The following is an 11,679-nucleotide window of genomic DNA, read 5'->3' as shown; positions in this document are numbered from 1 at the left end:
GGCCGCGGGTCCCGGGGTGCGGCGCGGCCGGCGGCCGGCGCTGGGGCTGGGAGGCGGAAAATAAAAAGCGAAGGGAGGTTCGGGGCCGCGATCCTGACGGGGCGGCTTCTCCGCGGTCTGCCCCCTAACTCAGGGTACCTCAGTACCAAGGTCCCGACAAGCGCCCGTCCGACAAAGACTCCAGCACTGCCCCGCTGTTAGGGCTGCGCTCCCTCAGGTGCAAAGCCTTGCAGCAGCTCCACGGCCTGCCAGGGATTTTCCAGGTGCGGATGCGCAAGTCACAGATCCTTAGGTAAAGAAAACATGAAGAAAGGAAGGTTTTTAAACAACAGAGGGGGCCAGATACCTGCTTTCTGCAGTTTCCCAGGCTGCACTGTTACTGGCCTCATCAATAGTAGGAGAAAATATTTTTTTTCATGTTTAATTTCACTGAAAGCCCTCATTGTTCATAGCTTTTGTACCATGGACTTGCACAGACAGTTAAGCCAAAGGATACCAGCCACAGTTTCCTTTAAATCCTTTTGCAAATAGAGCTGAGATTTCATCACTGTCTTAATAAAAATAGCTTAACAATCAAAAGGGAGACATCCGAAACAAACAAACAAAATATTTTCTGGGATGTTTCCCCCTCTGGAGCAAGTTACATGCAACACATCACACAAATGAGGGAGGGGAGAGACCAGCCAGCATGAGAGACCTTGGAAACACAGCCCTTGTGTCTTCCTGGGCACCAGCCACCTACAGCTGTTGGAGACCTTTACAGGAAAAATTCCCTGATCTGAAGGCCCAGGTGATGAATATGCTGTGAGCAGGCAGCGAGACACACACTTTCAGCTCATTCTCAAAAGCAGGGAAACAGAGGCTCAGAGAGGCATGGGGCGTTCTACCCAGGACAACACAGCAAGTGCCTGGGGGAGATGAGCAGGGACCCAATTCCCAGCTCCAGCTCCTAGAAGCTGAAGGACAGTTCAGCTAAAAGCCCAGGACTGTAAATATAAGCAGAGCTAGGATACAGTTTAAGCAATGTTCTGGAGAAGTGTAGCACCACACCACAAGCTAAGCACACAGGTGATATAAGGAGGCACCATCACAGGAAATACACTTATTTCCCAAATCCTCTGTCCTCTCCTGTTCCTGGGTGCAATGGTATAAAGCTATTCTGTTTGTGTGTGGCTTGCTGACAATTGCCATCCTCTGCAAACTGCTGATACCAAAGCACTGTGAGCCAAAACACAGCAGCTCCCTGTGCGTGGGCTGTCCCCACGGCCCCATGCCAGCCGAGATCGATGCAGCCACTCATCCAACTCCCACCCAGGACTGTGCTGCCTCCTTTTGCTTAGCGCAGAGCACAGACACCCTTAGATTGTAGTTTTCACCCCAAAAAGACTTGTGAAGATGTGGGACTTGAAAGTCAGGGTGACTCAATTTCAAGGAGAAAAAGCAGAGTGCTCACTGCCACCAAAGGGAGTGGGAGCTGGAGGCTTGGCGAGATTTGGGTGAGCCTGTGTGAGCAGGCAGAAGACAAAACATCAGGGCTGGAACGCTTAATGCAGACAAAAAGCACACAAACCATCCAGAGCTGCTCTAAAGCAGTCTAATAAATACTAATTTTTATGAGGTCTGCTTGGGACGAGGCTATGCCATATCTGCTGATGTGAGATGAGATCTCATTTACAGTTTCCTGCTGGATCTCATACTTTCAGCAGCTCATCAAAACAGCCGTCAAGAGCCGTGAGCCCCGTATGCGTACATAGGACGCTGCAGATGAGATTTCGCTGCTGCACATTGGCAATTTGATTCAGCCCAATGACCTGGCGGGGCTGAGCTCCCCTGGGGCCAGTAGGGCTTGTGAGCAAAATACCTTTTTGCGTCTCTGGAGGAGCACTCAGGAACATGTCACTTGCAATTGCTGGTCCTCATTTCTCCACTGCTGTCCCTGCTACCTTGTGGCACGGGGTCTCTGCCAGAACTGGAGCCCGGTGCTCCCTGCAGTGGTACTGGGGTGGGTGGGTGCTAATGGGGGCACCTTTGGCATCTTGCAGTGGAGCAGCTGCCTTGCAGGACAAGAGGAAGGGGGCAGAACTGATGCTGGTGGCTCCTAATCTCACCAGTTTCCCTAGTCTCACCAGTTTCCCTGCTGGCCACTTCAATGCCAGATTTGCTGGGTGGCGTAGGAGACCCATGGCAGCAGGTGAGCCCCATGCTGCCTGTTCTCCGGGTGCTCACAGGCAGCACCCCTGGCTTTTTTTTTTTTTTTTTTTTTTCCCCCCAAACAGGTGTGGGAACATCACCACGGCCTTTTCAAGGGTCATCTTGGCTCAGAACAAAAATAAGCATGCAAAAACATGTGAACCATATCTGGGTAGAGACTTTAAGAGGCAGAGGTGTGGTGAAATCATGCACCTTGTTTTTGGGGAGGGGTTTGGGCTCGGGCTGCCCTGCAGCAGCATGCAGGCTGGTGTCCTGCAGGACGGCCAAAGCCTGCCCTCACAGCTGTCCTGTGCAAGTGTTCTCATGTAGGGATTTGGGAGGCAGGAGGAGCTGCCAGCAGAGGTGATAGAGTTAAATAAAGCAAGCCAGTAATTATTTTTTCATTTTGCCCAATATGCAAAGAGTAAATGACAAGCAAAAATACATAGTGGAGTTTAAAATCCACCAGGGGGAAAAAAAAAAAGCCAATTTCATGTGATTACAGGGCTATTAATAGCAATAGTAATGGAGATTATATTATTTGTTCTAAGTTTTACAGCATCCCTTTAAGCACAGCAGCAGATCTGTGCTGTTCAAGCTTTTCCCTCCTCAGCTTTCCTGACCCGCTTTCATATCCTGAAAGCTGCAGAAATACATTTCAGGTGCTGGCAAGTGTATTAACATAGGCACTGCGTGGGCATGGTATTAATTACAGGAAATATGCTACATGAATTAATGAATAACTGTAAGCACTGTAATTACCTTTTGTATTGTAGATACTGAGTTTCTTCTTGCTGCTGAACTGAAATTGCGTTTCAGGGCATCTGGAAATGCAAAGTTTGGGTGTAGACCAGGCAAGCGTGTCCTGTGGGTGCCTGGCAGTTCAGGATCAACATTTCCTTGTCCCTCCTCAGTGTTGCAGGAGAGCAAATAGAGAACAGGTTTTGGAAATGTTGTTTTCCTGAAAAACACACAAACAAACAACTTTTAGAAGGGAATGAGTGAAAATACTGCTATTTTCCCACTCCAGCTGTAGCAAGGCCCCTGTAAACACCTGACTGAAAGGTGGGCTGTGTGGATGCACAGCTTCTTCCCGGGTGTCACCATACTTACCCATCCCTTGCAGGTAGGTGGGCTGACCTGAGACAGCACGGGGGCAGGACATTTCTCCCCGTCCCTAGGGATCAATATCTTTCACAGCAATAAACACATGCTCATACATTCTGTGCTGGTGCTGCCCTTACATCTGAGCAGAGATTTGGCTCCAGAGCCAAAACCATCACAAATGCAGAGGCTTTAAATGCATCTTCGGCAGGTGTGTGCACTAATCGACGAGCTGTTGAGCGCATGTGGTTTCATGTGAAGAGCTCTCGGCCCGTCTTCGTCGCTGCCTCTGACTTCTGATGTGATCTTTTGCCTCCTGTTTCCTGTACATAAAAGACTAGTCTTGCCTAAGAATATCAAGTTATTACTAGGACCTTGGGGAAATCTGATCAGGGAGATAATCGAGTCGGAGTTCCAATTTGCTTATATTAAGTTTCACCAACTGCGGAAGCCAGATACCTTTGTATTCCCCTCCGCTGGCTGGAGCCTCTCTGACAGACGCCGAGGCATCTGTCTCGACACGCTGCCGAACTGGGAAGATAAATACAAACGCGTGGGAATTATCTCTGCATTTGCTAACCACCAATTTAGGTCTAAGTAGGCTCCCTCTGTTAGGAAGACTAATGAATTCCAATTCTGCAAAATATCCTTTGCTTTTAACAAGCAAGATGGAAGGTAGCTAAAAAAGAAAGAAGGAAGAGCTGTGAATAATGCCACGAGAGAGCCAATTACACCAGCCAGCTGGCATTGCAAAACTTGTTGTTTATCTTGATGTTTAACTTAAAGAAGTCTGGCTGCAGTGATGGTGCACTGCGGGGCAGCATGGTCCATGCGAGGATGCTCTGGGCCAGCCCTGCTGCTGGCAAGGGCAGAGCCAGCTCTGGGCACTGCAGACCACAGAGGCAGGAGCACCGAGGATCCAGGAGGGAGCTGCTCCTTCTCCAAAATTTCCTGGAGCCTTCCATACTGGCAGACCCACAACATGATTGTGCTGTTCTGCCTTGGGACTGAGCCAAGCCCCAGCCCGGTGGGCACCTCTGCACATCCATAAGGCAAAGAGCACATGCAGAGCTGTGGTCACTGGGATGGGGGTGACACAGACTAAGGAATGAAAAGAAACCAGGGCTTGAAAAGGCAAGGGATTTCTACCTGTCATTTCATTAAAAAAAAAAAAAATACACCTAGCTTGAGGTCACTCTTTCTGTTTTATGAGCAGGAAGATCTATAGGCATGGGGATTTAATACAAGTGCCTGCCTATAGTGGCTGAGACAACTCCCTTTAAAAAAATATTAGTGTCCTGATTACAAATATAAACTCAGCCTTGTATTTTTAGCTCTGGGTTTGCTGAGGGTATGTATTATGTTTAGCAGCCTGATTAATGTCACAGTAACTAATTAGGGTGCAAGACAGATACTGGAGATTTGCTTGCAGTGTCAAGTGCAGTCAAAGTGCTATTATATCAAAGATAATTTACTGCGGTGAGGATCATACACTCTCAGATGAAGAACAAGTGGGAGCTGAAGATCTGCCCCCACTCTGCTTCTTCCATACCCTAAGATCTTTCCATACAACCTTATTTTGTCAAAAGGAAGCAAGCAATTTGCACTGTAGGAGCCCTGAAAATGAAAAAAGTAGTCCCAGAAATGTTTATTAGCACTAGGGGAACATTAGTTGCAGGGAATTTCAATGGATACCAAACACTTGCACTTAGAAGACAGCAAATAACCCTCAGCTGCCCTCTCAGAAGCACTTCAGAGTTGTGTTTAAAAGCAGTAGGCACTGACACATGAAGGTGCTTCATGGATAAAAATTGCTGTCCCTCCTTTATCAAGTCAGTCGTGTGCCTTGCAGAAAAGCTGATTTCTGCTTTCGACTGCCCAGTAGCACTGATGGCACCCTGCTGCTGGGTTTTCCGCTGGGGCTGGTTGGTAGCCCTGGGATGGCAAACCCAGCAGGAGTGTGCTGTGCAGGGCAGAGCCCGTGTCCTCAGCCTCTGCTCTGCCTCTCCCTGCCTGAGCTAAGCTCTGCCTGAGCTCAGCTGTCCCCAGGCAGCAGAGAGGAAAGCATCCGTGTACGGCAGCGGTCTGAAGCTCTGAGGCTTTATGGGCTGCAGAGAAGGCTCTGAGCAGAGCCTGGCTCCTCCAGCTGCGTGCAGGGCTGCTCCATCCAGAACAACAGGCAAGGTGCTCTTCAGCAAAGCTTTCTGGGGTATTTTAAATTAAAAGCTATCAGCCCTTTCAGCCCAAATTAGCTTTTACAACTTGGTTGAATTTTTTCTAATTTTCTCTGAAAATGAAGGGAAAAACATACCAATTGTGGCCATAATCACTGAGATGGTTTTAGTGAAGCCCAGGCTGAAAGTTTCCCATTTGAAATGCTTCTTAAAAGATACAGCTTCAGTAGAAGAACTTGGATGAAGTGCAGGGAAGACAGACATGAGATTTCTATCTAAATGTGCCTGGCATTTGTACAGTTCCTGATGCTCATCTACCACTGACGGGATACAATCCTCCAGCACCAGCCTCCTCCAGAAAGCAGGGAAAGGAAGACATGTCCCTGCCGGGGGCAGGTTCCCACTTTCCTGGGTTAGGAAGTTATGGCAGCAAAATACAAGGGAGAAAAAAAGCAGCAAACTCAGCTGCACATAGCAGCTAGGCGCCAAACTCACTCTGTGCCATAAAGACAGTCATGCAAGATTAAATACTAGTGGGTCTGCTCTCAGCAAGGCAATTCCTGCCTAACCCTGGGTAATATCACATCTCTGACGCACGGCTGCTGTCCCTGCTCGGAATTAGATGGATCTCCTTCATTAACATCAATGGGCTCCAAATACCTTTGTGTACTTATTATTACCTGGCTTTAATGGATAATGAAATTGTGGCATAACATTGCTAACACCTGAAGGGTGTCTAATGGAGAACACAACCGAAGGGAAAGTGCTTTCCTACCTTTGCTGAGGAATTTAAAGGCATCAGGCTTCTTTGCTGGCAGGACGTGTCTGTGTTTCCATTCCCAGTGAGGAAAAGGACTAGCTAGGAGTGCACAAATGCTGGTCTTCAGCACCTTCCCTGGGAGCACAGATCTGGGCAGCTTCCACTCAGCCCCAGCTGCAGCTCCAGGGCCACCACCACACCCAGTATGCTGGGGGCCTCAGCTTCAAGGCCAACACATTGGAGGTGCTGTCAGTCCCCAGAGAGGCAGGGCAGTGGTGTGGCTCACACTAGTCCCAGCCTGAGGAAGGAAGAGGGGCTCTCACACAGACAAGCACTGCTCAGCCCTGCATTATGGCCCCAAGCACAGAAAGCCCCAAAATACAGCCCTTCTCCCTATCGTATGCAGCCGGGGCAGCCTGGTCTGTAGCACTAACCTGAACTGCACCTGACACCAGCATAGGGGCACAGGACCAGGCTGACACCGCTCACCGCATTGAAATACAGCGTGACTCATCCCTGCAGCTGCTCCAAGTGGAGTTCATTAAGCAGATGAGTAAATACCAGCAGCTTGCAGAGGAAGAGCTTTCTTTGCGGAGCTCTCAGAGATGGGTTACAGCTGTGCCTGTTTGGCTGATGGGCTCCAAAACATCCCCCTCCTGCTGCTGCTGCTACCCACAGGGGTGCTCAGCAGTGTCTGTCCGGCGGTCAGTCTGTCTGTCTATCTGTCCGGCGGGGTTTCCACACCAGGGGGTGACCCCGTGCTGCCAGGCTCTGCAAGCAGTTTGGGTGGTGGGAGCATGGCTGGGGCAGGGGGCTCACAGCCCCGCCACTCTGTGTGGGCGCAGCCCCTACCTGCAGCTGTCTCTTTCTGCTCGTTGCTGCAGCATTGGCGTTTAGCTCCAATTGCCTGTGAAATGCTTCCGCGGCTGTTAATGAAACGAGGAATATCAGATGTGTCCTGACAACCGCCCCGCAGAAGCCACCCCGCGGCCACCTGGATTCAGGCGCAGGTCCCTTGCTGCGCCCTCCAGCACCGATCACCTTGCACATCCCAGTCAGGCCTCCTGGCACTGCTGCAGCTTCATTGGTTCCCAGCAAAGCCCAGGAAAATGCCTTTTTAGGCGCTGCACCACCCTTGCCCATGTCTCTGGAAATGCTGTCCAGGAAAACCAGCCTTCACCATGTGGTCCTTGGGCCAGAGTGGGAGCAAACCCTAACCTGTGCAGCGCTCTCCTCTCTGCTGGTGCAGGTGCTGAGCTGCACCCCGTGCGCAGGGCTGCTCGGTTACTGCAGGAGCAGAGCTGCTGGTGGCTCTCACCAGCCTCTGCCCCCCTCTGCCTGCCTCCCACCTCCCCTGCAGATGTCACCCGGGCCATAGCATCCACTTCTCCATGTAGCTCCTGTGGTTAGGGCACTCTGAAAAACAACAAATGACATTGCAAAAAAGTTGTCCTGTTTCAGTGACATTTTCTTCTGCTCCTGCAAAGACCATGCTGCCAGGCATGAGCCTGGCAATCATTTATCAAAGGGCTATTCAAAGGAGATTAAAAACAAGCCAGTCTGGAGGAGATACCCTCTTACACCATGAGCCAGGCTTGTGTTCATTACATCTAGTAACACTTTAGAGCACTTTCTGCAGAGACATCTTAACTGCCCCCTCCAGGCCTGCAGAACGTTGCGCTGCTGATAATTAAACCATGAAATACAGTGGGACTGTGGAAGAGCTCGTCTTCCCGGCCACAGCAGCACTGGTTATTTATGATCACTGCACATTTTTATTAGTCAGGATGGGGACAGAAATTGGGGAAGTTTTCCTATTTCTCTAATAAAATCTTATTTTCAAAGCACCACTGATATAAATTTAATCTCATTACAGCAGTTACATAATCACACTCCCTCATAAAGATGAATAAAGTAAACAAGAGCTGCAGATGGAAGAGTCTGATCAGGTCACCTCCTCATCCCCTGCTAGTATATGATTATCCCCAACAGGATATTCCACTGATACTTTGTCTCCATTGCTGCTGTCAAGCACTTTCACCAAAGACTGCAGAAACCACTTTCCTGCAATGCATACCCACAAGGGGAAAAAATAGTTGTTTTAATCAGTGCATCGGTGAGGTCCTTGGAAACATTTGTATTTGATCTCCTATTATGATTTTCATATTACCTGCTTAATTCACGCTCGGAGGCCAGGGCTGGTGCTGCAGGGGCTCCTGGGCTCCCAGCAGTGCCATGGCAGTGTGGGGGGGGCTGTGGGATGGGGGCGTTGCTGCCAGCGAGCGCTCCTGCCCTGAGGCACTGGGTCCGGGCCAGTCACCCTCAGGGCGCAATGCTTCAGCCATCTCCCTGCCGTGCTGGACGCTGACCTGCCAGAGCGCGCAGCCACGGCCACCCATCCGCACGTAACTTCTGCATCCACCTCTATTTGCGTTGAGTTATTTACCTAAGGAGACATTTATGGGTTCATAATTAGCAAGACAATGCAGCAGCAAGGCGTTTATGATAGCCTGGTTCACCGTGCGGAGCAAAGCTATCAGGATCTGCAATGACCCATGACAGTGATTAAATTAGTGAAATGCCTAATGGCTCCCAGCTCAAGCCTTGCAAGGCAAACCAGCCTCCAGCCATGGCCAGGAGGTGATACCGTTGCAGCCATGCTTTGCATGGTGGAGATGCTGTGCCCGCACCGGTCGCCTCACGTCCCTCAGCAGTGACAGTGTACCTGCAACTCGGGGAGTGTGGGGCTCCGTGATGGGCACCCTCCAGCTGCCACTGGGACACCTGGTGACACGGGGCTGGTTTGGAGGCTCCAAAGCTCTCCAGCACCACTTGGCCATGTCCGGGGGCCATGGGTCAGGGAGCCACAACCCTCTGGGCTCTCTGGATGCCAGCTTGCTCCCTGAACTAAACTAACAGCCTCGCAGAGACAACAGATCCCTCCATGCTTGGTATCCTTCAAAAACCTATTAGCCTTTATGGGAAGCTGTCTCCATATAAGCAAGAAATGGCCCTGTGCTCTGCAGTTTACAAAGCACCACCCTGCCATCGCCTCGTTTGTAACTACCTGCCTGCTCCTGCTCTGCTGCCCTGGGCTCAGCCACTGCGGTCATCCCCGTCCTGGCTACAGCACACACCCAGCTCCTGGCTCCAGAGGTCTCGGAGCCCCTGCCACCCCTTGCAGCGTCTCAGCAGCCAAACCCCACAGGCTCTGCTGAAGCTGCTGCTGCTGCAGGAATAACGCAGTTGTGGGCTCCAGTTATGTTGCTGGTAGGAGCAGATCAGTGTGATGGGGAGGATGCAGAGCGTTGCTCATCCCACTGTGCTGTGCACAGCACTGGAGCATCGTGCATAAGCTCCTGCCCCACGGGTTCCCCTGCTCTGAGGTCACCACCAGCTTAAAGAGCTTCCTGCTGGCCTGACAAATGTACCTGTTGGCGTGGCTGTCTGAGGAAAAAGCCCTCATTCAATTCAGAAAGCTGGAAAATTCATTTCAGAAGCTGCCGGTAAACAGGAGTGGGGACTGAGGCCCCACTGGCAGCGGCTGCCTCAGACATCCTTCGTCTCCGGGGGCTGTGTGGCTCCCCTGGCAGTGCCGCCCAGCCCAGGTCGATGCTGTGCTCACTGCAGAGCTGATGCATGCTTAAAAACAAGTAAAAACAAATAAAAATGCAGGTTATCCTGTCAGCAGGCTGAGCAGGGGACTGTACGGTACGGCATCACCAGCTGAACTGAACAGGGCAGGCTACAAGCAGGACCCTCAGGGAGACTTTGCACCTGACCAGTACAAGTTTGGCATTACATGGTTAAAAATTAACAGTCAGCAGCCCAACCCAGTGGTGGGGTAGGAAAAAATCATCAAATACTGAAAAAGACTGGAAGCACGAACACCCCTCTGCCTGGCCCAGCAATGCTCCCCGTGGCCCTGCAGCACCATGTGTGTGGCCGTGCCCCCCCTGCACCACTCTGGTGGGGGCCGCAGGGCGCTGCGGGGCTGCTCAGATGCTGCTGGCTCTGAGGCAGCAGCTACAGGCACGGGGAGCTGGGCTGAGCCCTTGGAAACTCTGGATGCCAAGTGCTTCGATTCTCAGAAAAGCAATTACTGTGCAGCAGATTACAGAGCTAATAAAATCCCATTATACCATTTCAGAAAGTAAATCTGATCTGGATACTGCCAATTTATATCAGACATCCCACAAAAAGTCCCGTAAGAGCCCCCGACGCGCAGACTGTGTGCGCGCGCGTAATACAAGGCCATAATAGATCACACTAATTAGATATCCGATAACAGGAGGGCTGATAGGAACTACATTAAAATCTCTTTAAGATGAAGACATAACACCCAAGGGAGAAGATTCAGAGTTAATGATGCTGCTGCGGAGGCTGTGGTTCAGCAGTCCTTGCCCTGGACCCTACTGTCCCACTTCGCCCTGGATCCTGCTCCACGGCTCAGCCCCTTGGCCGGATCCTGGCCAGTGCCACCATGCCCCACGCCTGCCGGCCGCAGGTGCTGGTGGCTGGAGGAAGCGTGGTGGCAGTGGGGCGCTGCGCGCTCCCCAGGACCGCGGCGCAGGGCACGGTCCCCAGCGCCGCTGCGGCACTGCCCGTGATTTTTATTATCCAGATTCAATAACAGCAAACAGCTCCGAGCTGTCTGCGCTCCCCGGGAGGTGACTTACCATCCACTAACAGAGCTGAGAAATCAAATTAGCCCCAGCTTTGCACTCTCTCTTTCCCTGACACCACTATTGGCAGCCAAAGGGGAGTTCATCAGGGCCGTGCACTAATTCTTATCTCGTTTAAGTGACTCCACGCTGCCATCTGATGCAATTTGCTCCGTGCCACAGCCAAGGGCTCTGATCCCTGCCTGTCTACTTCACCATGACTCCCAGTACAGGGAAGCTTCTGGGGAAGTTGGGCTGCCGTGCTGTCTGTGAGCACTGTGAGGCTTTGGGGAAAGCCTGTCCCTAGCCTTGCCCAGCACCAAGCGTTTGTTCTTTGCTCCTCTCCTGCATTTACAGCTTCTCCCCGCACTGCTCAGTGCAGCTCCAGAGCTCTCACTTCCTTGCTGCTGGAGCCTACCCTGCAGCAGAGCGGCTCTGGCTGTACCCCCATGTAAATACTGTTTTAAGGGGTTTGTTAGCTGGAGACTGGTCAAACCTGCACACAAAGCCATCGAGGTGGATGCTAACTTTTGGCCCAACAAGGATCAGTTGCTACCTGCACAGTGCCTGCACGCACCTGTGGCAGAGTGGTCATGAGGTTTTCCTCGAAAAACCTCACTCTGCTGTCACCCAGCACACCAGCAGGGTATGGGCAGCATTATCCCAACCACGCTGCAATGTCAGCATCCAGACACTGCCCCTCCCAGAAGTGGGAGCCCTCCCCGCAGAGCTGTGCCCGGGCAGGGGGCTGGGGGAGCCAGGGGCTTGGGCGCTGCGCATTCGCCCA

General features: G+C 51.5%; 1 long non-coding RNA gene across 1 annotated transcript; it reads right to left on the bottom strand.

Moving 5' to 3' along the window:
• Positions 1 to 313: 313 nt before the first annotated feature.
• Positions 314 to 3,298, bottom strand: LOC118177964. The gene is made up of 3 exons (XR_004755993.1): positions 2,953 to 3,298; positions 1,862 to 1,997; positions 314 to 840 (listed from the first exon to the last, which is right to left on the bottom strand). It is a non-coding gene; the product is annotated as an uncharacterized LOC118177964 (long non-coding RNA).
• Between the last annotated feature and the right edge of the window lie 8,381 nt (positions 3,299 to 11,679).

The sequence above is a fragment of the Oxyura jamaicensis genome, chromosome 24 (genome assembly GCF_011077185.1).
Source record: "Oxyura jamaicensis isolate SHBP4307 breed ruddy duck chromosome 24, BPBGC_Ojam_1.0, whole genome shotgun sequence".
In the NCBI taxonomy this organism is placed as follows: domain Eukaryota; kingdom Metazoa; phylum Chordata; class Aves; order Anseriformes; family Anatidae; genus Oxyura; species Oxyura jamaicensis.
The sequence above is the reverse complement of the archived record's forward strand: the minus strand, read 5'-3'. Positions and strand labels throughout refer to the sequence as shown.